The following is a 27,963-nucleotide window of genomic DNA, read 5'->3' as shown; positions in this document are numbered from 1 at the left end:
ATCTAAGTAACTGATAGCAAAGTTTAGAAGAGCCCTCTGATTGTTTATTTTGAAGATGTTTTGCCATGAAGCAAAAGGAGTGTGAAAAAGAGAGTGAACATTTTATGCTGGGGGAAAAAATACAATGTTGATTCAATTTATTTCCATACGGAGGCAATGTTGGAAGGCTCCACTAAGTTGCCTGGCACTAGCTGGCAGAAAAAAATAAATGAAAACACAGCTTTAAGAACAGAGCTTTATTTACTGATGCCCATAAATGGAGCAGAGATGGAAGGTGTTCAAGATTGCTGACTGGCTGATTGTCACAACTGATTGTTTTCCACATCCAAGTGTTCCACACATTGATACACACACCCTGCCAAGACACAGGCTGCATCTTTTGAGGAGTCAAAACTCCATAGAGGCACAAAGCACACACTGCTAACACAATGTATACTCATGAGTTTAGCTGCATCAGTTATATTAAAGTGATTTTCATACCCAGTGTGTTGTGTTGTTGTGTTTCTAAGCAGGTTTGCTACCTGACAAATTAAAGTTCACTCTCTAATATATGATGACAGTGCTAAATGACTGCTTTAATAAGTTTTGCCCAGAAATGTCATTCCTGTTTTGATAGGCACTGATAGAACTTCATCTCAAGATTTGAACTAAGGGAAAGGCTTAGAAACCAGCTGCTGGTAAAAGCGTAGTTTGAAAATAGAGCAAACATAGTGTCTGCTGCTTTCAGTGGTTGCAAGTACAACTTAAGTGTTTTCAGTGAAGTAGTGACAATTTTAGATATGGATTCAGGAGCATAGAGTCAATTTCTTGCTATATTTCTATATTAGTTACATCACCTGAAGTAATAATTAATCCATCAAAATCTATTATTTCCCCCTAAATCTCTGTTAGCTGATAATGGTTTACAATATAGTACACACTCATCTATAACAATAACCCTTTATGGACAAACAACACAAAGATAACTATGTGAATCTGCTCATATTATCAGATATCTTCAGAGCTTTGTGATCAGTTCAATATGTGAATGCTCAAATCAAAGTATCTTGCTGTGAATTAATGTTCTGAGATTAGGTGCTCCTTAGTTTATGAAGATTTCTTGGTTTCTGTTTGATTTTCCTGAAATTGAAACATGAGTTAGTGGATGACTTCTTAGTGTCTAAACAACAAAGCCTTGAGCAATTATAAATCTTACTAGCAGGATTTTAGTGAACAGTGAATCTACAAAGTATGAGGGGTTTTGATTTGCTCTCCTATAGTTATTATGCTTCTCTCACTGTCAGGTTTGATTTTCTCATTATACAAATGGAAAACAAGTTTACCCTCACAGCCACTCACTCAGAGCCACTTTGGTTTCTGACAGTGGGCCTTTCTTTCTGACACAACACCAGTGACAACAGAGGTTGTGTTAGCCAAACTGTGATCTAATCTCCTTTTCAATTCTACCATTGTCCTCAAAATGTGATCTCAGTGATGCCAGGATAAATGTCTGTCAGATTTTTTTTATCCTGAAGGATATATGAGTGAGAGAGCAAAACTTGAAAATTCTGCTGTTGCAGAAGTAGAGTTCAGGGTTTATTTTACCCAGATGACCTTCATTAATCTTGCCATAATTCTTCATTCACCATTTCCACATTCAAAATGGAGGGGATTTCATAGCTATCATTATTAATAATATTAATATTATTGTTATTTCTTCCACATTTTTTCTTTTTGATAATTCTTGAACGCAAACATTTCAAACACTTTATCTCCTCCTCTTGTCTCTCCCTTTCCTAAGCTGTAGCATCAGGCCCTACAGCCATTCCTTTTTCTCCTTTCTATGTCTTGCTAAATACACAAACATGTTGTTACACAATAAAGAATGTCCCCCTAAAAATAGATCCTGTGAGGCTGTCTGGTAAGAACACATTGAAATTGCTGCAGGGCAATGGGCAGTAACCACTGTTATTACAATTACCATTGTTACCTATTGTGAATATTTTCTTTCACTTTCTCACTCTTAAAAGTCCCTCTAGTGTGTTGATATCTTTCCAGGAATTAAATGCTTAGAACAGACCAGGATCCATTTCAAATGTATAATTTCAGGAGGGTGTGAAGGATAGAAATGAACTATAACTAAGAGGAAATATGACTTTGAGACTGGGTATGGTTCGTGTGCTGCTGGGGGGAAACATCACAGTGGGCACCCACACACCTTATGCTGTCTACCATCATTCACAAGGGCTCCCAGACACCTCCCACCATCCAAGGTATTTGTCTCAGGTTCCTTTCCACTCTTGATGCATTAATGCTGCCACTTTGTGGTTTAAACTTTTTCTCAGACACTCCTCCAGCCTGCTGTGATTTGTTCCTTGCTTGTCTTGGCTTCTTCACTTTACGCAATCCCCTCGACTGCCATGTTCTTAAAATAAATCCAACAGACAGAAACACAGTCACATGCTCAATGGAAAATCTTCAGGATTCTGGAGGTTCAGAAAAGAGTTTTAACATTCATGGAAATTCACCAAATATCCACTGTAAAGGTCAGTTTTGAGTGCTTCAAATCTGCAAGTTCCAGCACTGTTGCTGCACCACCTAGAAATGTGAAGATTTTCTCCTCATTTAATGGGTAGCAAAACAACACCAGCCTTACCTAGGTCAGGGATACACAAAAAGAAAATCATAGTGTCATTAGAAATCAGGCTGCTTCACTGTAGAAGAGGTACAAAAGTTCTCTGCATGCAATCATGAGTAGTTCTGCCTTCAGGACTGGTATATCAAAATAATTCAAAATGGGCACCATAAAAACTTAGAGAACATAAACTAAATTCTGCGTGTTTTTCTTGCTCAGGGGAAACATCAATATTAATAATCCTTTCAAATCTGATTGATATGAAAGTGGTTTAAAATAAAAGTCATTAATACCCTCAATGCTTAGGCCAGGCTAAGGAAACCTCAGGGTAAGCAGAAATGTCTACAACTGCCTTCTTTAAAATGTCTTTTAAAAACCTCAGTAGTTCTTTGGCTAAGAAAATTTTGATCTCATTAGTGACTGAATGAAATATCATCTGGAAAGTGGAGCTAGAAACTAGGAATAACTCCACAGAAAGTCAATTCCAAGACCCTGAGATTATCTCACTTGGTGAGAGCATGGTGATAATCGTGGATTCAATCATGGGCAGCTCACTTAAGAGTTGTACTTGATGATCCTCATGGGTCCCTTCCAACTCAAAGTATTCTGTGATTATGTTTAATCATGGTTAGCTATTCTTCATTCATCAAATCAACACTGGACAGACCACAAATATGAACAATATATGAGTCCAGGTCATTTGATAACTTCATAACTCAAGAGACCACAACAAACACTTTGACAGCTTAGGACCAGGTCAAGGGCATTTGAATTGATGATCTATTGGTCTGTGACTACTGTGCACATTCCAGGCCCCCACTCAAAGCAGGGTGTGATGAATTCCAGCTGGATGCAGTACCTGAGTGCTGGTTTGTGTCTGCTGTCTTTCCATTCATATTCATCAGCTGTCCCCTTAACAAGACTCTCCCCAAAGGTGCAGACGCTCTGCAGTGGCATGAAAGAGGCTTTGGAAGCAGTAAAGTTGATTTGAGTCATTGTGAAACATCACAGGTAAGCCTGGATTCCCCATTTCTTGGTGTTTGGAAGTACGGGTGATGGCATTTGGATTTTGACCTTCAGTTTCTTAAGTTTCAATGACCTAAAATGAGATTCAAGCCTCGTGATTCTCAAATCAATTCAGAAAATGGGATTTGAGCATGTCTGAAGTTTTTTTCTCACCATTTTTATCCCAACAAATTTGATTTAGAGCTTGAAAAATACCGTATGCACTTTAATTTGCATGTGTCATTCTACTTTGCATTGCTGAGTAGTGACAGCAGCTTTCTACTCAGAACTTTTGCATTTTATTCTTTGATTGCTCAGGTTGCTTACAAGAACAAAGAATATCTTTTTAAAGTTCAGTCAAGATTAATGTAATATCTTCTACTTCATAGCAAATAAATTAGTCAATTGTTGTTACAGTAATTTCACGAATACAAGCCGCACCAATTTGACCAAAATTTTGGTGGAAACCCGGAAGTGCGGCTAATATTCCGGGGCGGCTAATCTATTAACAAAATTCTAAAAGCTGCCAACACGGAAGTGAGAGCCCGCGGCAGCCCCAAGCCAAGCTGGAGCCCGGCCGGCCCCGGCAGAGGTGGGAAAGCCTGGCAGAGGCGGGGCCAGCAGTGTCGGGGGCGGGCGGCAGAGCCTGAGCCAGCAGGGCGGGGGAGCCCGGGAGAACTGGGGCTAGCAGTGCAGGGGAGCATGGCAGAAGCAGGAAGGCCGGCGGGTGGGGCTGCCTGGCAGCGGGGGAAGCCCAGCATAATCGGGGCCAGCAGCGTGGGGGAGCCCGGCGGTGCGGGGGCCTGCAGTGCCGGCCAGGGCGAGGAAACGCGGCGGCGGTGCAGACGGGAGGGGGCGGCCGGCGAGCGTGGTGGCGGCGGCGGCAGCCCTGCCGGCGGGGCGAGCGAACGCGGCGCTCGCGAAAGCGCCGCCGCTCGCCGCGAAAGCGCCGCCGTGAGCCGCGAGCCGCTCGCCGCGAAAGCGCCGCCGTGAGCCGCGAGCCGCTCGCCGCGAAAGCGCCGCCGTGAGCCGCGAGCCGCTCGCCGCGAAAGCGCCGCCGTGAGCCGCGAACCGCGAGCCGCGAAAGCGCCGCCGTGAGCCGCGAACCGCAAGCCGCGAGCCGCGAACCGCGAGCCGCGAACCGCGAGCCGCGAACCGCGAGCCGCGAACCGCGAGCCGCGAAAGCGCCGCCGCGAGCCGCGAACCGCGAGCCGCGAACCGCGAGCCGCGAACCGCGAGCCGCGAACCGCGAGCCGCGAGCCGCGAGCCGCGAGCCGCGAACCGCGAGCCGCGAACCGCGAACCGCGAGCCGCGAAAGCGCCGCCGTGAGCCGCGAACCGCGAGCCGCGAGCCGCGAACCGCGAGCCGCGAAAGCGCCGCCGCGAGCCGCGAACCGCGAGCCGCGAACCGCGAGCCGCGAACCGCGAGCCGCGAACCGCGAGCCGCGAACCGCGAGCCGCGAACCGCGAGCCGCGAACCGCGAGCCGCGAACCGCGAGCCGCGAACCGCGAGCCGCGAACCGCGAGCCGCGAACCGCGAGCCGCGAACCGCGAGCCGCGAACCGCGAGCCGCGAACCGCGAGCCGCGAACCGCGAGCCGCGAAAGCGCCGCCGTGAGCCGCGAGCCGCGAACCGCGAGCCGCGAAAGCGCCGCGGGGCGGGCGCGGCGCGGGGCGGGCGCGGCGCTCGCGAGGCGCGGCGCGGGGCGAGCAAAAGCGGCAGCGGGGCGGGCGGCGAGCCCGGCGGCGGCAGCCCTGCCAGCCGGGCGAGCGAACGCGGCAGCGGGGCGGTGCTGACGGGAGAGGGGGGCCAGCGAGCCCGGCGGCGGCGGCAGCACCACCCGGCCAGCCCCGCCGAGCCGTGGCGCTGAGCTGGGCCACCCGGCCCCGTCGGCAACCATGAGCGGGCCGAGCCTGCCTGGCCCCGCCCCGAGCCAGTAAAGCCCGCTATGCCGCGATCCTCTTACTAATTGGCCAATTTGTGAAAGCTGCGCACGGATTCTCGCGACGAACGAAAGTGCGGCTAATATTCGGGGTGCGGCTTATCTATTGACAAAGACAGCAACATTGTCGAGGCACCGGGGGTGCGGCTTATAATCCGTGCGGCTTGTATTCGTGAAACTACTGTATTTTATTTCCTCTCCAAAGATTTCTAAGTATTGGGTATGCACTTTGAAACAAGCTTGGGATCTGTTGCTAGCATCAAACAATTATTAATAAATAAAAACCTAATTAAAATTATTAATAAAATAATAATGATAGAAAGATAAGAAACATAATAAAATAAATAATAAAAATTATACAGCTAAAATATTTGGTAGTATTTCATTAATCTCAATCAAATTAAATACAAATTTTTATGTAGTTCCAATTCGACACTTATTTCTCTCATTTCAGGCTGCCAAGAAGCCGATTCTGAATGTCATCCTGTTGATTAATTCCTTGGGAAAATGGTTCAGCTGATAGGAAACCAATGACGGCATCAAAGGGAACTTGTCCCATGAACAGAAAACTTGATCAGATGTACTGTGGGTCTTAAGACCTTGGCAACAGATGGATTATGACTGATATCTGCTATCTAAGTAAGGATTTTGAGTGCAGCTTCAGATTTTACATGGTTCAGTTTTGATGTTTAATCTGAGCTGCCTGGAAGTGGATTTATTTATTTATTGTAATATAGTTTTCTGAAAATCAAGATCTTTTAGAAGGAAAAACTGTCTGCCAAACTTGTAGTTGTCAAAGTTCTGAAAACTGTCTGTCTTCCATTACCAGAGTAAGTATATCTTACAGCTTTAAAATCAGTTGTTTTTTCACAGATCTTCTAGAAAAACATTCAGAAGGAAACCTCCCCTATGTCTTCAGGAACTGAGACGATTCATGGAGGTGGGAATTTATGACATTTTGGCATTTAAAGAAAGAAAACACATCGTTTTCCTTTCCTAGTCAGATGCTTGAGCACAATAAAACATACCAAAGGTTAAATGTGCCTCCAGAGAAAGGAGGAGAAGGAAAAGATTCAGAAGCCAGAGAGAAAAGAGGAAAAAAGAAAACGCATTTCTTGTCTTAATGACATGAAAATGAATCACACATTTTAAAATCCAGCAATCCCTTTTTGATTCTTGGCTGCAGTTTTCTGGTAACACTTCTATCAGTCACATTCATTTGAAGCATGTGGCTGCACGTATTGGAGATACGAAGACACAGTTTCTGCATTCGCAATTTCCCCTCTTCAAAGTGCTTTTCATTTTTATGATAAATCTGGAGAAAACCCTGTGATGTGTGAAAGATATTTCTCTCTTCTTGTTTCTTTTTTTTTTTTTTTTAATTCATCACTGTTATTTTCTTCAGTTTCTCCCTTAGCCAGGATGCTAATATTTATTTGTTTCAAGGACATCTTTCAAGCCTAATGAAACCAACTCCAGTATCACTTCCAGTTAAGCCTTAATTAAATGCAAATATCAACCATTATACTTCAGCAAAAGGGGAAAACTCATGTAAACATTGAACCACAAAAGCTGTTCTTCACTCTTAAAACTGAATGGACCTGGAAAATATATAATAGAACCCAAGAACTAAATTAGCATAATACTAAGTCACCCCTATTAACCTCCAGTGATTTCAAATACAATTCACTTTTGAGTACTCATTAGTCTAAAAAGATAATTGCAAGGACAAGAAAAAAGACCAAATGAAAAAATATTATTTATGTGCAAGAGACCCCTGAGGCAGCCTAAAAAACCCAAAAAGCAGAAAAGAAGGATTGTTTAATGTCAGAAACCTGCAAAACCTAAACAGACAGTGTGTGGGCAAATCAATGTTGGGTGCACACATTCATTTATATATGTATAAATAAAAATGGAAATATAAAAACTCTTCTAAGGTATTATGGGAAAGCAGAAATGTCAGTTTAGGTATTTTAAAGTTCTTTATCTTCATCCTTTTTCCCACATGCATAAAGTGCCAGTACATGTGCTTGAAACACTGTTGTGGCAGACTGGCAAATAATTGACCATGTAATGACTTCATACCTGGGCCTCATCCAGAATCTCAATAAAAAAGCCCTAGAAATGAAGACTTATTCAGGTCAGTGGTGCTTCACAGCAGTTTGTGAAGGTATTTCACCTGTGAAATAGTACTTTCAAATGACAAAATACAGTGATCTGAGTAGACTGGAGGTTTGGTTTGAAATCAGCAAATGAAATTTAATAAAAGCGTGAAGGATGCTCCATTTAAAAGAAGGAAATCCAGCACTGAGTTTAAAGCAAGTTTCAGCTACAAACCAATATAATATCTGAAAGAATACAGCAAATAACATACATATTAAGGAGGAAAAATCTGTATGATTTTTTTAAAAGGCATATTGCTATGTGACAGGTGTTATTAAAAACTTGACTATAAAATAAACATGGGAGCCCTTAAACTGTGAGAGCCTGACAAAGATTGAGATAATCTAGAGAAAGTCCAAAGGTGACTGGAAAACAATAAGAGGTTTAGGAGCACATAATAAAAGTATTGGATTTATTTAATCTAGAAAAGATTAAACAAAGATATGATTCTAATCTTCCAGTGGTTATTTTTTGTTTTTATAGTAACACCACAGAAGAACGATCAATTGTTCAGACAGTTCAACAGTGGTCAAACAAGAAGTAATTGTCTTAATTTGCAGAAACAAAGATTTAGGTTAGATACCAGGGAAAGCTTCCTAAATAAGTGTAAGGAAGCACTACAACAAGTTGCCTAGATGGGCTGCAGAATTGCTTTGCTCTGAGATTATAAATCAAATATCTGTTAGAGGTGGCCTCAGTACATATTACTTGTCTTTTTCAGTGCAGGATGTGGGATTAGGAGGCTAATTAAAATCCTTCCCATCTTTACTGTTTGAAGATTTATAATACATGAGATCATGGGCTCTGATATATGTACCCTTTTTCTAAAGACGTATGAAAAACTGTCACCCTTGACTAATTTTTTTTTTTCATTAAATAAGTTTCTAATGCTTATAGTTGAAGGAAAAAAAAAACAACTTACTTCTTATACTCCAAGAAGCATTATTCAAATTTCAGCTGGTTTCCTTTCTGTTGGAGGTCAGTTGTGCAAAGCAGTGACCTGTTGGCCAGCTCCCTGTAATACAAATGCCAAACTCTGCTTGGTGTGTTAGACCATTAAGTAGATATCAAAATTAGCATGAACAGAGATTTTTCAAATTCCCTCAGAGACCAAACAGCCTGAGAGAAGGCAGATATCACTGTAAATCAACAGGAAGCTACACACTGAGGCAGTATTTTTCCTACCATTAAGTTTTTTCTTGTGCCATCCAACACTGATGATGCCTGAATATGTGGGAAGATATTGCAGGATATTGCAATTCAGAGAGATGAGAGAAGCAAGTGATTTCTGCCACACTGGTAGGGAATCAGGTTACTGCTGCAATGATCTTGTTTTCCTTGAGTGAAAGATGGAGCCAAAGAGGAGAATGGGAAGCTACATCCCAAATCAGGCCCTTGTCTCCAACCCCTCTGCCCCTTTGCAGGCAGAGAATACATGAGCATCTCAAGAGCCAAAGAATATAACCTTAAAACAGCAAGACAAAGACAAGAAAATACATAACATAAACTTGGGGGGGAGGAGGGGGGGCCTGGGGGGGTAGGGGGTGTCTCAAACAGATGGAAATCTTCAAATTTCAGTCCCTGAGGCAGTCCTGGTTTGGGTGCAGTTCCTATGAAAATGCTTCAGGCTGGCAAGAATATTGAAGAATACGACTTCACAAAAAAAAAAAAAAAAAAAAAAAGAAAAAAAAAAAGAAAACGTTTGCTAGCTATAGAATTTTAAAATACTGTCTGTCATGGATCTCTTCTGACAGCTCTTCACTAATTTCCTGCTGTTACAGCCCAATATTTTACTGGTGTGGCTAGGTCTGTGGCACACGTGGGAGCTGGAAGGGAGGTGCCCTGAAATGGGTCCTGCTCGTGGTGACCTCCCCTAAGGCTGCTGTGGGCTTCTCCTGATCCCCTTGGAGCATGAGGGATGCCTGAGCCTCGGCAGCCAGGCCTGACCTGGAGGAACAAGGGTGCCCTGAGCACCTCCAATGTGGCTCTAAAAGGAGATATATCAAGCACCAGATGTTGGAGACCAGTGATGGACTCATCTGCCATTCCCATCCTCCAGCATTTTGATGAGTGTTTCCCTGGTGTGACCAAAACCCAGTGGTGTAGCACTCTCCTGTCACTCACACAGGATGGGGATCATGCACAAACTGTCCTCCAGCATCTCACCAGTGCTGTGGATCTCATTATATGGAATGGCTCCTGGGGCAGCTGGGAGAGCTCAAACAGACCAATATGTCAGTCACTGCTCACAGCTCCTGCCATGTGGGTGGCACTCAGTTCATACCTCCTCACCAGGACTTGGAACTCAGGTAAAATCACCTCTTGGGTTTTTATTCATAGTCACTATTTCAGGATCTAGCTGTAACCAGCTACTCTGTAGGACCTGTGAAATTCATGACCCACATCCTCAAAACTTCCCAGAGCCCCACCCATGGCTATTAAGAAAAATTTCTGACCCAGAAATTACACACATTGTGCTACCTACCAAGCATGAGCGTGATCATTTTACAGTGTAGTCACTGAGGTGAGTTTAGGGAAGTGCTGATGTGCAGAGAAATATCCATTCTTTTTTAACATCCACCTTGAATGCTGACAGCAACAATCAGCAGCGTCATTCATGTGCTGCCTCTTCTGAAGAACATACACAAATGGACCCAGAATAGAAAGTGCACTGTCAGACTCCTCTATGGGCAAGGCTTGTTAAATATGGTGAGGGCATAGAGTTGCCTCTGTCCCTTCACCTCTCTTCACTCTGCATTTTGCACTCTTGAGAAAAGAAATTATGTAATCTGTTAATAAAGATAATTCCATCACTAAGGAATTGCCTTAAGGCATTAGGCCAGATTCTGCAATATTTTATCTCTGGAAAAAATACCAGTGTAAATGGATGTGGAAGAGGTGTTATATTTCACAGGAAGAGAAGGAAAAAAATTAAACCTGAGCAGAATATATGTGTTTTTTCCTCTGGCTTTAACTTCTAGAATAGCATGAGTGAATTTTAGACATTTTCAATTGGTGGATCCAAACATACTGCAAGATTATTGGAATTACAGAAGCCTGAAGTGAGCTATGGATCAGGATCAATTTGGTAGCCAATACACCGAAACTGGAACAATTTATCTTGGCTCTCATTAGAGGAAAGTGTGAACTCAGAGATCCATAGAAGTGATGGTTCTTTCATGCTGTGTTAATTGCAAAACACCTAATAGTTCACCACTGAAAATCCATAACACATTGTAGGAGTGAGTGTTTCTACAGAGAGGTTTTGCTTTGCCACTCACAGTAAAAAATGAAGTCAGTCAGTTAAGGGGAAACAAAACCCCTCAGTGCCCATGTATTTGCGTGTTTTCATAAAGACAGCTATTTTTCAAGACAATACTACTTCATTTTTAATAGAAAAAAATGCCATATTTTATGGCAGTAGCAGGGAAAGGATACTAATTTGTTTGTGTTTTGGATCTGATGCCTTCATATCAGTGTTGGGCCCTGTCCTAGGCTGTTCTCCAAGTCAAAACAAACCACTGCCTTCCACTGTCCCTGGGCATGACCAATTCACTCTCTGACCCCTGGGTCTGAGCATACTTGGCCTTTCATAGTCAAGACTTTTCTACCAAGCTTGTTGGGATTTTTCAGCAGTCAGTGGAGATGGACACCCCGCATACCTGTGTAAGACAGATGTGTAGATGACTAGAAGACAATATTAATTTATCTTTGGAGGTATTTGTCCCACTCTGTAGTCAATATAGAGAGCCAAGAGGATGGCTTTAATTTAGTCACCTGAATTTCAAGGAGATTAAGTTAGATTAGGTGAATCTCACATTTAATCTTTGTCAGATTTTTCATTTCCTGCAGATATTTGCATTATCTGTCAGATAATGGAGGCTGAATCTAGAGATGAAAGTTTTCTTTCAGTAGGGCTTGTAGGAGTGAGCTTCTCACAATTATTTTAACCAGAACTATTTTTCTCCTTCATTTATGTGTTCTAGAAAAAAATAGAGGTCGTGCAATAGAAGGTCGACACTATTTCCATGCATCTCTTTTTAGCTCATTATTTCAGGCTTTTTCTCTGTAACACAGTACTCTTTAGCTTACTTCAGTGAGGAAATCCTTATTAGCCAAGAGGTGATCAAAACCTTGGAGATGTGGCTTAGACAATGAGCTATATATCATCTGACTCACGAAAACAATCTTTGACATCTATCAAATAACTTCACTGACTCTAGTCCTCAGTGGGAGACAGTTTTAAGGAGAAACTTTCTGAGGGTACTCTTAGTCATAAAAGAGCTGTGGCTGGTAAAGGTAAATAAGCCTAAGTTTCCCTGAAATTACAATGAGCATCTGCGCTCAAGTTTAATCACAGAAAACAAGATTTTTGACAAAGTTTTACGCCACCTTGTCACATCTAATTTGTGTTACTTGGAAAACAAAAAAGCATTGGGGCATTTTGTTCATCATTGAAGTGCATCACTGAGGTCAAGGAAAATAGTTCCTTTCTGGTGAGAGACAGCTGGTGTGCAGGCTGGAGCTGTAATGGATCAAGAACAGGAAAATCACTGGCAGCCAGCATGGGCTGCAGGCTGTGGGATGGTGGGAGCCACCTCCTGCCACCAGCAGGACACTGGAGCTGTCAGCCAGGGCAGGATGATGGGCTGGTGCTGCATCTTTGGGGTCCTGCCTGTTACTTTGTCCAATAAATATCTCTCAAATGCATGTGTCTGAGAAAATGAGAGCAAAACTTCATTCGTTCATTCATTCATTCATTCATTCCAGTTCACAGACACTGATGTCTCAGTGTGAGAATGGGCACAGCCAGCACAACAAAGTTTCCAGAGGTGGGAAGGAGGAGGTTTAGAGCACAACATAATCTTGGCTCTGAGACATCATAGCTACTCACTTTCTGTGATGCCAGTGCTGCAGAGAAAGAGGGAAGAAACTGCAGAAGAGTTGTCTGCTTGTTTGTCCTCCTCATACTTGGAGAGAGATTTGGGAATGCTGAAGATACAATTTCTCCTTCACCTTTTGTTTTTTCCAAATAATGGGTGTTTCTCTTCTGTTCCTCATTTTACTGTTGTGTTTGGAGTATACTGTTCACAGGATACTTCTTGTCAGTGTGTGTATGGAAAGAAAAGATAATTTTGGAAGAAATAAATCTCCTTTTCCTAGAATTTATTTCCTTCCAAAAACTAGTCTGAGCAACAAAGCACTTGTTCTGGCAGGGTACTGCCAGTCCTTTAATTTGCTGTGCATTTTTGTACTGAGAGAGAAAAGATTGCTGCTTTTTCTTAACCTAGTGCTGGGATTGGGGATTATGCAGATATTTTGACCCTTGTTCCTTAACAGTCTAATTCCAAACAATGTGGAATGAGATACATTCCTTCATGAATTTGCACATCTATTGCAATGCTGACTGTCTTCAGGTGATATACATATACTTGTGTACATGTACATATGTAAAACCTGCAGAATCAGATCCAAAAGCAGGCAGGTTTAATGCATTGCTCTTTCTTGGGTTGCACCAGAGCAACCCTCACCCTCACCCTGTCCTGGCACAGGACAGCACCAGCTATCCAGGCTCTCTTTGCAGCTGTGTGTTGTGTGATTACACAGCCTGGAACTGAGTTTCAGGAGTGAAATCCAGGTGGGTGTCAAGAAGGCCAGAAAGAGGAGGATGGGTTTGCATGGTTGAACTTTGTACTTCTTTCTCTCAAACACTGGGATCATCTCTTCATTATAGTAGAAGAATAAGATGGAAAACTTCTCAAAAACATGCAAACAGCTTTTGCTTCCAGGTTTCTTCCAACCTGATAGATGTACAACTGCCACAGGTAGAAGTGAAAAACAGAACAGTGGAGTTGCAGATTTTTATTATAAACCTTGTGCAGACTTGTCTTACATGGCTCATTCCTTCCAAGAAGAGATTCTAACTTATTCAGAGCTTACCTGCTCATGCACAAATAAATGTATGACAGAAGAAAGACTGAGGGTGGATTTGAATGACTAATGCTTTGGGAAGTGTGAACACTGCTCTGCTTCTCAGAGACACTAGAAAGCTGGCACCCTGCAGTCTCCCTAACATGACTCACGGTGGAGTGTGAAAAGAAAGGTTTTATACAGGTTTACCCATTAGAATCAAGGTGTTCAAGCAGTGAATTAGCTGCTGCATGCACCAGCTCCTGATGGAACTAAGCAGGCACAGGAGCTGACATCCCTCTCCTGCAGGTACCCTGACGTGCTTTTCCAGCAGCTACTGAACCACAGAGGATAAGTGCCTGCTCTCAGTGGAGTCAGAGGCAAACCTCACACTGGGAGTAATCCTGGACCTCTTGAAATGCATGAGAATAAAAAAGTGACAGCAAAATTGTAGAGGGTGAAACTGCTGCTAACTCAAGACTATATCAAAAAGCCATTTGGCCCTTTTGAGTTTGTTCAAAGACATGGCAAGTCCAACAAAAAGGTCTTTTGTTTCCACACTCAGTCTAGCATTTACTTTGACAATCAATACTTCAAGGCATGGACCTTTCGCAGGCAATGTCTGTGGTCAGCAGCTAATCTTCTGTTGCTGGTAACAGAGGTGAGCATCAAATTCAGCACAGATGCCCAAAGTGGGCAGTGAAATAACATTAACTACTGCAAAGGCAGGTTATTGGTAAGATGAGACAGCATAATTATTGCTGACCTGTCAGACTTAAGAAATTAGACTGGACTCAATATGCATTAGTACATAGGAATTTGTCAAAAAATTCATTACAGGCAAACCTTCAATAATTAATTAAATATTCTAAATAAAATCTAGAAATCTAGAAGTGAAATGAAAAATGAACAGTTTGCTAGGTGCACTAGAAGGGTCTCTCAGATTTGAACTATTTATCTATTTCATGCTGGGTGTTGTGGTGTGATTCACAAAGCATGAGCTTTCTTTTCTCTATTCAGTCTCCAACTGCACTTTCCTGGGACCTCCCCAGACCACTCACACCTGTCTCTGTCTCTGCAGGTCTCAGCAGTAGCTATTTGTGTGATAATTCCTACTACTACCCAAGTGGATGGGGCAGTGAAGCAGTGATAAACAAGATTAGCTCCACCATATGGCATCAGGCACATTACTCCTTTAAACCAAATTAATATGCTGACTGTGAGGCTCCTGCAGTCATAACTCCATCTCTGGAATGCTCCTGTGTTTGTGGACAGCTCAGCACTATGGCAGCTGGTTGAGTTGGCTGACTCCATCCTGCTCTCTATGCTGTCAGTGCAGACTGTCCTTGCAAAGCATTCAGATATCTGTCTCCAACCTAAGAGTTTTGTTGGCAAGAAGGATGCACAGGAAAACTGAATAATTAATAAGAAAAGCATCCACAAATATGATGGCTGGATATCAGAAATGGGTCTACCCCCAAAATTCAAAATACTTCTCCACAGTGAAAAGTAAAAAGGTTTTGTCAGAAATATTCCTTCAGTGCATAATGGGAACTGACTCTCTTCTTGGTCCATTTCTTCTCTGCAAAAAATCTCTTTAGAGTAAACTCTGACTCCCATGAAGGATCATAAACCCATCCTCTGGAGGATTGTGCATTATGGGAGCTGGTGGTCAGCAATGCAGTCAGCTGAAAGGAAAGAAGACCTAGAGAAGAAGGGTACCTGCATTCAGACACCATCAGTCACAGCTGCCATGGAGAACTTTTGCATTCGAAATATTTGGGGTTGATGGGGAATTTGTTTCGGAGGAGATATCAAAGTTACTTATCTAGAGTAGCCGTGTATTGTGAAAAGCTTCTCTTTAAAAGTCAGTTTTGCAAGGACAAAAAGTTGTGCTGGGGATTTTCTGGGCTGAAAGACAATGTATCATCATCAAAGGTAGTCTTAAGCTGTCCAAGTGTTTGACATGAGAAAAAAACATTCTTATACCTGCTCAGAATAACATGAATCTGATACATGAGATGCTTAGAAAGCTGCTTGATTCTACGGGAGTACAGGTGGTATTCTAGTCCAAGGATAGACTCACAAGCATTTGACAAAAAGTGTTGGTAGAGATAGGTAAGAGACTCAAAGGAGTTCCACCACCATGGTAAAACTCAGCTTCTTAGGCACTGGGAGAGCGGGAAGCCAGAGCCACTTCACAGAGGTACTGCTCCAATATTCAGCCATTCATCATTTTGAAAAGCCAGTGCATGGGTTGCTATTCACCCAGAAAACCTGTAGAGGAATCAGGAAGGAGCTAGAAGCTGTGTGAGCTGCACAGGGAGAATGTTAAGGGCACAGACACCAAACAAATCAATACAAATTGCTATCAAAACAAATACAAATTGCTGTACTGAGGGTGGCCCATTCTTCCCCTATCAGGAGTGCAGTTGGTCCCAGTGTCCTGGGTATTGTGCGTGCTGGGATGAGGGGTTCACAACCACTAAGCATTTCTCAATAGTGCTGTTATTATGAGCAGTTGGATCATGCAGGTTTTTATACCAGAAGTATTAGACATATTGCAGAGCAGGAAAAGGAATAAATTATAACTTTTCTGAAGTTTCTGAGACGTGAAATCATGCATTATGAATTCTCCATAGATACGTCGCTACTAGCCATCTTCTGGTTTATTTCTAGCTGCAACACTTAGTTTCTGTGAGAAATGAATGAATATGTTAGCCAAGAATTTCCAAAGCAATGAGTCAGTTAAGACTGGCAAAGGAGAGAGGATGGAGAGCAACAGCTCCTTCCCCATTAGTATCACCTGGCTCAGAGTGCCTACCCCAAGCTGCATGATTGGTTAGAAATGCCAGCACATTGCTCTACATCTTCCTTTCCTCCTGATCTACGGTCCAGACACATCCATCTGACAGGTTTCCATTTTTAAGTTCCCTAGTCAATTAATTGGCACATTCCTTTAGACCTCTCAGCTCTGGCATGCAAAGATGACAGATATTTTTAGAAATCTGAACCGCTGTTTTTCATGAGTAGAAAATTCAAATTTTAAGAAAAACAGTCACTGTTGATTTGCTTTCAAAGGAAATGCACCACCAAGGAGCTAAAGGCTAAGTTTTTGCAGTTTTGTGTTTGCATTGCATTGTTAGCTGCAGAGTGGTTAGAGGCTGTGACATTTCATAGGAAATTGGTAGGCATATTCAAAACAAAATGAGAGATCAGGACACTCCCTTATCAACCTGGCAGAGAGGCCTTTCCTGGTGATATGTTCAGAATTATCAGGCATGTCCATATTTCTTTATCTCCTTCCTCTCTGGTTTTGAGTTCCATCTCAGGGAAAATATTTAACATTTACCAACAACGTCTTTTAGCGATTTACTTCTTAGGATTAAGGAGATTTGCTAACCCAAAACCTCTGATGTACTTAGACACCAACTGTGCATAAAAAGAGTTATTCATTCCCCAAGCATGTCAGTCTGGCACCTTTCACCAGTGCTACACACACAGAGAAGAGAAATGTGAAAATACACAAGACAAAAGGCCAAATAGAAATTGCCCTCTCTTTCTCAGAATATTGTCTTTTTAAGCATTGCACCTATTATTATTCCTAGCTTAATGAATGGGAGAAAAGCAAAAAATGGGGCTTTTGAAAGCTGAAAAAAGGAGTGAAAAGTGTGGGTCACTTATTGCTTCTCTGAGTTTGTATCTAACATAACTCCAGTGGAGACGCTGAATTCCTAACTGAAGCATCCCAAATAGAGCTGAACTAGAATAAAACCAGATGCAGCCTGATCTTTATAGCTTCCCACTGTATCTGCAGTTCTGCTTCCAAATTGGATGCAGAGTACAGCCCTGAAGGAAGCCTACAGGTATTCCTCAAATTATAAAATAGATGGAAAGGATTTATGGAGGGTTCTTCCTACAGCTTCTGCTGGGAATCATTTTCTCAAGGCAACCTTTCCTCTAAATATGGTTAAATTATGCTTCATTTAACTTAGTTCTGCAACATCAACAGAGCAATGTAGGACAGAGTTGGGGTTTATGGCTCCCATTTTAACAGCATGGCATGGCAAGAGCTAGAAAGTGTTTCATCTCACACCTAGTCCTGTCAAAAGTTCCCTGCTGATGGAGTGAGATGTTGCAGGGGAGGTTTGGCTCTGACTGAGAGCACCTGATCTGGAAATCAGCAGGCAGCTACAAAACATGGAATCTGCATGGGTATTTCTGCATTAATTTTCTCTCAGACAAGAAATTACAATTTTAGAACCACCCAGGTTTATACCTTTATGTCATAAAGCCATGCAGCATGAAGATACCTGAGCAAGTGCTGAACAAACAAGCTGTACTGTGGAGCTCCAGTGTGACTAATTAACATCTAGAAGTTGCTGTATTAGTCCGGGCAAACTGCCATGCAAACCTACTATACTGCTTTTTGCATCCAAGCAAATTACATTACAGCTACCTAAGGCAGCTGGAATGCAATGCACTTCCAGAGATGGAGGAGCCTTATTCCCACAAACTATTAGAGATGCAAGGCTCCCAAAAGCCTGTCACCCCTCAATTCTATTTTAAAGCAAGAATAAGCTTAAGGGAGCAAGGCACTTCAGGAAATTGGTCTCTACACAGTCTTTATTTACTAAATTCTCACAGTATTATCCATTAGGATTGTTTTAACATCTTGTCTGATTTAGATAAATACTGTTTGTGCTTAAGTAGTATGAAAAAAAGGGAACCCCTATGAAGCCCAGAGAAATGTGATTCCTTCATTTTAAAGGTTACTTGTATCATTAGTAACTGATTAATATTTTTTCATCTACCATTCCTTCCAGGAATGAACATGGTTTTTAACACACTCCTGAGCCAAGGTCCTACTATGCTATCCTAGTTTTATGACTTTGCTTTTAAGTCATTCCTCCTAACTTGTATCTTCACAAGTAGCAAAGAAATTATCCTCTGTAATGGACTGAAGAAGGTGATATTTACTGGTTTTGAAACTTCAGCAATTGCAGGTTTCATGAGCACTCCTGAAGAAATGTTTATGCTTAAAATAGCTGAGACAATGCAAGTTGTTCAATGGATCCTTGTGTGGGAGTATGTTAAGAGGAATTGTTCATTGAAGCTTACAAATATGATGAGCTGTGTTAATAAAACAGGAGAAACAAGAACTACTAACAGAGGAGAAGGGATCTGCCTGTCTCCTCTCTGCCAAGATACTGTCAACCAAAATTAACAACTCCTGCTTCAAATCCCAGTGTTTCAATGAAAGGATTAATCCATACCCATGCACAGCTGTCTTAATCTACAGGAGTGATCAGAGCCTGGGAGCAATTCCCAGCATCCATTCAGGATGTGAGGACTCTGCTGGAACAGCAAGCAAAGGTGCTGCAGGTAACCAGCTGCTGGTTTCTGAGAAATGAAGCTGTAGCTGCTGGGAGCTGATCCAAACCCTTCACTTAATTTGATAAAAGCTTTCCAGCATTATTGCTATCACTTACAGTTTCTGTTACTATAATATTGCTTTCAAGTGCCTGACTTAAATGTCCCAGTATTTTTCAAGGAGTGATGGATATACTTATTCATTTATTTGATAAATAAGTATCTCGTTTGCTGGAGCTGACATAAGTTGCTCTGCATATAATAAATTACAAAAAGACACAGCAGATATCAGTGGCATCTAACTAAGACACATTTTAAGCATCTTTTTCATACTCAGAAGAGGAGAGGGAAAAAAAGTTTTTCAGTGTGATTCATCTTTCCTACTATAAATCTGTCTTAGAATGAGTTGAATCCTACTTCCAGCATAAACAGTCTACCTGTCTTGGGTAGCATGGCTATTTTTCTGCTTCAGGTTTTCCAGCACAGTAAATCACTGAAACCACCACAGTGCCTTTAAAACCAGTTTTAGGGCTGTTTCCTAAGTCACTGAGGTAGGAAGCACAGTCATGGACCCTGATTCCAGCATGATGAGTGCTGTATAGATGCTTACAAGCATACAGTATAAATGCAGGGCAGGAATCAGTAAATGGACAGGAGAATGCAGAGTAGCAAGGGATCCTGTTAATTAATGGTGGGATTTTATCACAGTACATAAAATGTAACTACAGCCAGCCTATATGTGTATCATGACAGAATGTTGTTTTAAGATGGATCAGAAAATGCCGTAACAGATATTCAAATACTGCTTCCAAAATACATCCAAGCACTCCTGCAAGCATGAAGGGGTTCAATCTACCCACCCTGCTCACTCAGGTCTCTGAGAGCACCCACGTGAGAGGAGAAACCCCACTCAGTTTTCCTGGAATGTGTCCCATGGAAGGAGACTTCACCCCGGGGAAGGTGGCCAGGCTGCCCAGCACACCTGGGAGTGGGAGGCAAACCTGCTGTGGCCATGCTCTGGGTGCACACCAAGCTCAGAACCCAGCCTCAAAAGGCACAAGGACATTTTGCTTGCCCTCAGCGTTTTTGTGCCTTTTGAAGCAGTATATAGAACAATAACATCACATCAGTTTGGGGAAAACTAGACAAGCTTCACAATGTTTCTGTGCCCCACAGCAGATCTCATTTTTCAATTAGATCAGTCTAATAAAACTCTCTAAACATTATTTCTTTGGCATCCATAGTCTAGATTAGTTACAGCACCACTGGTAATACTTAACATTAGGTATTACTAAACTGCTGTTCATAAAAGATGTTTATGAGCCCTGAAACAAATCATCCGAGTGTTTTTAAGGAAATATTTTATTTTTCTATTTACTCCAAATAGCAGATTGATACAGAAGTTGTAAGGGTTGATCTATATTATTTCACTTCTGATAAATAAAGTGTTATTTGTGCTCTAAATTACCTCATTTTTCATTTAATTTCCAAACATTTTATTTTATGGCTCATGTAAGCAGTAAAAGAAACACCAATGCCTGCTTTTTCCCTATATTTGCTTGACTTAAAGAACAGTAGGGGACCTGTAATATTTTCAAGATGTAATATTTTCACTACAGCAATTTGTTACCGTTTCTAATTAATTTCTCCTGAGATTTATAATTTGGGAGAGTAAGGGGGGTTTTGGGGTTTAGTTTGCTTTAAGAAACTTGCTTGCAATGTATAATTTTTTTTTACTTACAAATTGCAGTTGCAACTAAATCTCCAAGACAACATCTATTTATTTATCTTAGGTAAAAAGAAACATTAAGATGATGCCTAACAGCAGCAGGACAGCTCAAGTAGAGTATCATGATAAATACCTAGCTGAGTAGCAGCAAATCTACTGCTATGCTTCCTCTTGGCAAGCAATTTAGACAAACTGATGTCTATCCTAGAAGAGCCAAGATTTCAGATGGTGTAAAGGGACACTGTCACAAAGTTCAGTGGAGTGGTTAAGACTGTCCAAGAATCCAGCATTTTAATATTGGAAATTTTTTTCTATCCTTAGGTTGCATGTCCTAAGTGGTCATTTCCTGGTAACACCTCAGTAAATGTCATACTCTGGAGTATTTGCCTGATGTGCCTCAGCTGCAGGGTTGGTTCCTGGGACACAACAAAAAGAGTGTTCTGGAACAGGGAATACAGCCCTTACCTGCAGCCAGATGAATCCACACAGCCCCTCTCCTGCTGCCTGTGTTGAATAGGAGTTTTCAGATTCATGGGCATCATGATCATGCTTTAAATGTTTGCAACAGCATTCCTTTCCTACCAGAAGGCCAACTGAGTGTAGAGGAAAAGCTGACTCTTTTTCCTGTAATCCACAGTAATCTGTAATAAAATTTAATGCCTAAAACAACAATTTTCCATCTCTTATATAATTGGGAAAATGCATGTAATTTCTGTGAATAAGAGTTCTGCTTGTAAAAGACTGTTTACTAAGCACCTGGTTATCACCACAATATCATTGGCTTTCCATAGCTGGTGATTTGTGTTTTCATACCACACACCAAACCTAAATGCAGCTTTTGGGGCTGAATGTGAAATTACAGCCATTTTGAACATGTTTTGAATTACCCCAGATAATTGTTGGGTCAGTATGAAGGATTCTAATGCTCAAAAACCTAAATAAAGCCAAATTTTCTTCTAGTGCAACTTCTCTGAGTTCTGCTGCAAAGAATTCCCCAAAGTGTCACATTGTTGGTAATATGAGAAAATAAATTGTTTCTGAATTGAAAATGTTTTCAGCAATCATTGGATTAGGCACTAGTTGAAACTCCAGCTGATAATAAAACATGACTGTAAACGATTGCTTCAGCTTTATCTCTCAGAAAATCAAAGTCAAAATGCAGTTTCTTCAAAATAAATAAAGTATTTATAGCAAAATATACTCCCTTATGAATAAAATGTACAGTCAGCCACAACCCCAAACATGTGCCAGACTCCATTCAGTTTTTCAAGGAAATCCATGGGTTGTTTATAAAAATACTGAACCAAAATATTTAGGTTATCACTTGAAAGGGTCTCTCCGCTGAGATTAGGCCAGGAAAGTTTAAAGCCTGGAGGTTGTTCTACAAATATCTGTGTATCTGTCTATAAATATTCCAGCATTTCCTGTAATTAGTGATGCTTGATACTCCCTCTTCCAGGATCTTTTATTAGTGTCTCATAACTTTGCTAAACATCTTGATTAAGGGTTTTCCCCTGCTAGGGCTATCCAGGCAGAGTCAGAACTAATTTGTTTGAATCAAAACAGCTAAGGCTGTACTGAGAATACTGTTGTTCAATATGAGGAGAAAAAAAACATGAAGAAGACACTTTTTGAAAGATTAGATAGTTCTAGAATATTTTGTGGAGGGTTTTGAAATTTGGTCTCTTCTACTCAGTTTATATCAGAAAATTTACAAGAGGATGAACAAATTACAAGCCTCAGGGAAAAACAAACAAACAAACAAAAAAAAAAAAAACCAAAAAAAACAACAACCCACCCCAACAATTCATGGGTGCTTAAGAGAAATTATTCTGAGCCTCACAACTGCAATTAGCAGTCTCACTCTCTCCTGAGCATACTTCAGTCCCAGCAAGGATAATTTGTGCTCAAGTGTCCCATCAATCATTTCCCACACAGCAAACAGATAACACTTCCCATCTCTTTGGCCAGTCAGTTTTATCGTTACTCTTCCCTGAGACTTCCCTCTTTTTTTACATTCTCACATATCTGGACCCAACTGAAGGCTGTTATTGGAGCACAGGCCCATCTAGTACTGACCTACCCCACAATTCCTTCCTCTTCCTGGTCTTTTGGGCCAGTCTTTTTTCCTGAGCACCTGCTTTGATTACCTTTTCCCCCACTCTCATAAGATCTTTCTTTTTTTCTACTTTTATGTTAAATCTTACTCCATTTTATCTGCAGCCCTAAACCATGCTATCTGTACATACTCCAGATTCCAGATTCCTATGCTACCCCCATGTACAACAACAAATGTACTTGCAACAATTTTCCAAACTGTCTCCTTCCCTGAACCTCCATCCCTTCGTGGTACTTTGTCCATTTTACACAACCTCCCAGTCCCAGCATCCACTTAGAGACAAGCTGTTCCATCTCTCCGCCACATGCCCAGACACACCAGAATTTTTTACCTAATATGTGCATCTGGGTTTTGTTTTGTTTGTAATTTTCCTCCTTTATTCTGCCTGAGTCCAAAAAGGATTATTGATGATGTGGAGGACTTCAGCTTTCTGACTAACATTTACCAAGACTGTAGGAACTGCTCTTATCAGCAGAGATGATGGGTAACACCAGATGGTGTTACCAGCCCCACCACACTCCAGAATTGTGCGTGTGTACGTGTAAACACACATGCCTGCACACATGCAAACAAATACCCTACTGTGCACATGCAAATGTTTTCTTCACACTACTTGCAGCAGAAGAAGCTTTATCTGTCTAGAAGGATGCAGCTGCCACTTGCCCTGGATTTGTTGATACACCAGAACTCTCTGGCATTGCTCCACTGACGCAGTGAATCACAAATGCTGGCTATACCACTTTACAGCTGCTTTCCATCATCCGAGATGCACCACACAGAAAGCTCATACCAGTAGATCTAGATCTGGTCTTATCTTTATTTTCAGATACTTGCAATCCTGATCACTCTGTCCTTTCCCTGATTATCCTTATGTAAACGGTCTTTAAATTTTAGATGATGAAACAGATTTGCACTGTGATTCTTCACTTTAAAAAGTGAAACTCATCCAAGAAAAGTTTCCTTGGAACATACCCAGGTGAAATTATCCTACCCTAAAAAATATTATGAAACATTTTCAGATCAGTATTTTTTTTATTAAGAAAAGGTCTTTTCTTCTGAAAACTTGTAGAAGGAATTAACTGCAAATTCAGAAGACCTGGATATGAAAACCAAGATGCAGTACAGTATTAGCGAGGTTTGGTGACTGAGTGATGGCCCTCAGGTCAATTTACACCTTGTAAATTGTGGGATATACAGTAGATATCTAAAGGGAATCTGTACAGCTATTTTCTTTGATACTGAGAGTCTCATGTTGAACCTAGTGTCCACCAGGAGTTCCAGGTCCTTTTCTGCCAAGCTTCTTTCCACTGAAGAGGCCACCATCACACACTGGGGCATGGGGATGCTCCTCCCCAGGTGCAGGACTTTGCAATTCCCTTTGTTGAACCTCATGACATTCCTGTTGACTCACTTCTCCAACCTGCTGAGGTAATTCTGGATGGCAGCATTACCATCTACTGTAACAGCCACTGCTCCCAGTTTGGTGTCACCTGCCAGTTTGCTGAGGCTACACTCTGCCCCATCATCCAGAGGTTTAACAGACTGGACCCCAGTACTGGTCAGTGAGGAACTCTGCCAGCCACTGTCTCCAGCCAGACCCAGAAATTCAGCCAGGTTTCAATCCACTTCACTGTGTGCTCACCCAATCTGTACGTCAAAGACTTTTCTTTAATGGGAGCCATCACCAAAGGTCTCACTGAAATTCAGGCAATGCCCTCTGCCTTCCTCTCATGCAAGAGGTCAGTCCCTTCTCCGCAGATGTGTACCAGGTTGGTCAAGCAAGACTTCCACTTGGTGATGCCATGCTGACTACTCCTAATGATTTTGTCATCTTCACTCTACCTGGAAATTATTTCCAGGATTGGCTGTGATTCTAAAATCTAAATTCAGCAAAGATCTCAGGAAGATAAAAGCTGTGTAAATTAACTTTGAGCAAAGACATAACAGTGCACAGTTCTGTCCACATTCCCATTAATTCACAACAGTTCTGAGACTTACACGCTGTGTAATTTGAGCAGTCATCCCACTCCAGTGTCTACAGGAAAAGGCAATTCCAAAAAATCCTGCATGTAAAAATATGGGAATTTTTAGAACTAATTAGCCCTAAGCATAAATCACAAAGGTAGCTGAAGAGGGATGGGTCAACTTGGTGTTTACAATCTTTTCATCCCACATTGTATTTATTCCAACTCTTCTTTTTTCCATTGGAATAAGTGGTGTGAAAACATAACAAAATACATCAGGCAACATTATAAAGGTGGATGCAACTTAATAAGCTGCAGTCCAGTTTTACCATGAAACTTTGGGCCTGGTGTTCGAATAGTTTTTAGTACTCATTGAGCTGCAGAAATTTTGCCCAAAACATACTGTTGTAAGGATGAAACCTCCAGACTGAATATGACAGCCTTCCTAGGACTTGTGACTTTCTGAAGAGCCAGCTTTGTTAAAACATCCAGGTGGATAATGCTGTTTAGCTGTGGCTTGAAGCCATGAGACAGGCTCCCAGGATCTGAGAGTCTGGAGCAGTCAGCAAAAAAGGCACTTTAGGTTTCAGTGGGTTTTGCAGCAACTGAGGTTTTCTGCAGTTCAGTCTAAAAGCCTAGCTCCATTCAAGTATCTTCAGGGCTTCCAGGGTCCTTGAAAGCCTTTTCAAGAGCTGTGAGCTTCAGTAGTCTTTGTGGACACTGTGAGAAATTTGATGTATTTGACCATTTTACAGCTCTTACTGCAGCCATGGAAATGACAGAAACATCCAGCAGACAGCTGGCAGGCTTAGTCCCAACCTGCATCAAGCTGAGTCCTAAACAAGATAGAAAAAAAAAAAAGTGAAAGAAGGAAGAACATTACCTCTGCAGGAGAGTTTCCCTGGCTGCAGCACTCACTGGGATCTGGAACCCTGTGAGGTGGTCTTTAACCCAGCAGCCTGGAAACAGCGGATGGAGATAGGAGAGACACCTCAAACAAACTCCATTTCTTTGTGAACAGACATTGGGATGAGGGTTCTGTTGAGATCTGCTTTAGCTACGTGGGCTAAAGTCTTCTTCCCAGCTTTTTATTTCCATCTCAGTCAGCTCTTAGTGGTCCCATTTGCAGCAAACAACCTTCAGAAGGAGATCAGAGATCCCTTTCCTGATGGTACTAAAAACTCCTGACACATGGCAGCTCTAAGTTCCTCTCTCTCAGCAAATGGGGGCATTTCAGCCTAAACAGACTTTGTACCTCATCTGAATACAATCAAGTTATGGGGAAACCAGAAACACTCTTTTCTTGCTCCATATCCCTGTATGTGGGTATGTGAGAACTGCTGCTACACTGGGTTGGGTTACAGGCTTGTGTTTTGCTTGTTGCCCCAGGTGATGTGCAGACACAAGATTCAGGGATCTTCCCAGCACTGTCAGTGTTTCACTGGTTTTCCATACACTGAATACCACAAATACATGGACTTGACAGGCTCTTGCAGTAGGGAGTTGAGTTATCCATGTCTTCAATCATCCACTGATTCATGAACATGGGCTCTTAAGATTAATGTCTTTGTCATATGTATCAGAGCATTGGATAGTTTTACATCTAGGTACATGAGACATTTTGGAAATTAACTTGTGGATGGTCTAAATCTTACTGGAAGTCTTTGGGGTTTGTTTTCCCAAACGCTTCAGTCGTATTTAAATATACTCTAGACTTCTAAATCGCGTTGGCACGTCTAAAAATTTTGCTGAGAAGATCTGTGAAATATATGATGTGTATTTAAAAATGGCAATGTGAAAGTTTGCTGAAACTATAAATCTGTCCAAGTTTCAGAAGCTAAGAACATTGTTATTGACTAGCTAGGCAGAATAAGATTTAAATGCCAACTTTCCTCCAAAAAAACCCAAGACACCTTCAAATCCAGCTATTTACAATTAATTCCACATAAGTTCTGTTAAGAATAAAGCTGGAAAGAAGACAAATCCTATATATAGGTCACTGTTTGCTTGCAGCTGTTTTCAAAATGAGAATGCTGGTTTTCATATGTAGCATTAAATGTGAGCAAATATATTGATCATAGGACTGCAGCATAACCAGAAGAATATGCTGATTTCCCCTGTGGAGAGGAGTTAGCTAGTACTGCAGAATTCCTCCTCTTAGCCTAAAGATATGACAAATCTCTTCTTGGCAGCAATACTGTTAACCATCAAATGAATCCATTGCTCAAGGAGATTACTTGGATTCAGAGATGTCCCAGAAGGAGTCAGGCAGCTTGAAGGCAGGCACTTGCAGCTTCACAGCTCAAAGAGAAAAGCTGATATTGGTCAGTCCTCACAAACAGGGTGTACAGGATTTATTTATGGAACTGTCAGATATTTCTGCATTTCCCATTCTTACAACTAATGAGAGATTTGACCCATATAGGCATGAATGGTCTGAGAAAACACTTCATGGTACATGGAGAATTGAACACAGTTATCTTAGCAGAGATCTCAGAAGGTCATAAAATAGAATTGAAATCCTCCAAGCAGTAATAGCATGTCTTCTTTACTCTCATAATAATCATTTCTTATGGCTGACCATTTTACTTATCTTTGTTTTGTACCCTGGGATTTTCATTTTCTAGCCCCACCCTTCTCATTCTCCTCCCCTGGTGTGTAATGCTCTACATTCAATCTGGTTTAGTCCATTTTAACTATGTGGGAAGTCTGTAGAATTCCTTAATTTAATTGCAGTGCTGATGCAGCAGCCCAGGAATAATGGACCTTTACTTACTCGAGCTGAGAGGTAATGTCTGGTTCCATCAGCCAGTCAGTTCCCATTCTCCTCTTGCTTCTATCAGGCACTTGTCAGAATAATCTCATTGCTCTGACATTTTTTCTGCTTTACACAGATGCAAATTACTATTACTCAAGGGGGAAAAAAAAGACCAAAAAAAGACAAAAAAAAAAGACAACCCTAGCAAATTACTTATTTCTCCTGCATGAAAGAGGTTTTTAGGGAACCAGAGCATTACTGTTACATTTATGTATGGCAAAACCCCAAACGAACAGAAACAAAAAACTTTTCAGAACACTGAAATATTTTGTTTTGACACTTCCACAATAACAAATTATTTTCTTGGAGACAACATGCAAATAAATA

At 41.6% G+C, this 27,963-nt stretch overlaps 1 long non-coding RNA gene across 1 annotated transcript; it reads right to left on the bottom strand.

Moving 5' to 3' along the window:
• Window positions 1-221: 221 nt before the first annotated feature.
• LOC116995872 lies at window positions 222-27,924 on the bottom strand. Its single transcript, XR_004417808.1, has 5 exons — window positions 27,595-27,924; window positions 24,853-25,654; window positions 8,646-8,738; window positions 3,474-3,713; window positions 222-2,635 (listed from the first exon to the last, which is right to left on the bottom strand). It is a non-coding gene; the product is annotated as an uncharacterized LOC116995872 (long non-coding RNA).
• Window positions 27,925-27,963: the final 39 nt, after the last annotated feature.

The sequence above is a fragment of the Catharus ustulatus genome, chromosome 4, assembly GCF_009819885.2.
Source record: "Catharus ustulatus isolate bCatUst1 chromosome 4, bCatUst1.pri.v2, whole genome shotgun sequence".
NCBI classification, from domain to species: domain Eukaryota; kingdom Metazoa; phylum Chordata; class Aves; order Passeriformes; family Turdidae; genus Catharus; species Catharus ustulatus.
The sequence above is the reverse complement of the archived record's forward strand: the minus strand, read 5'-3'. Positions and strand labels throughout refer to the sequence as shown.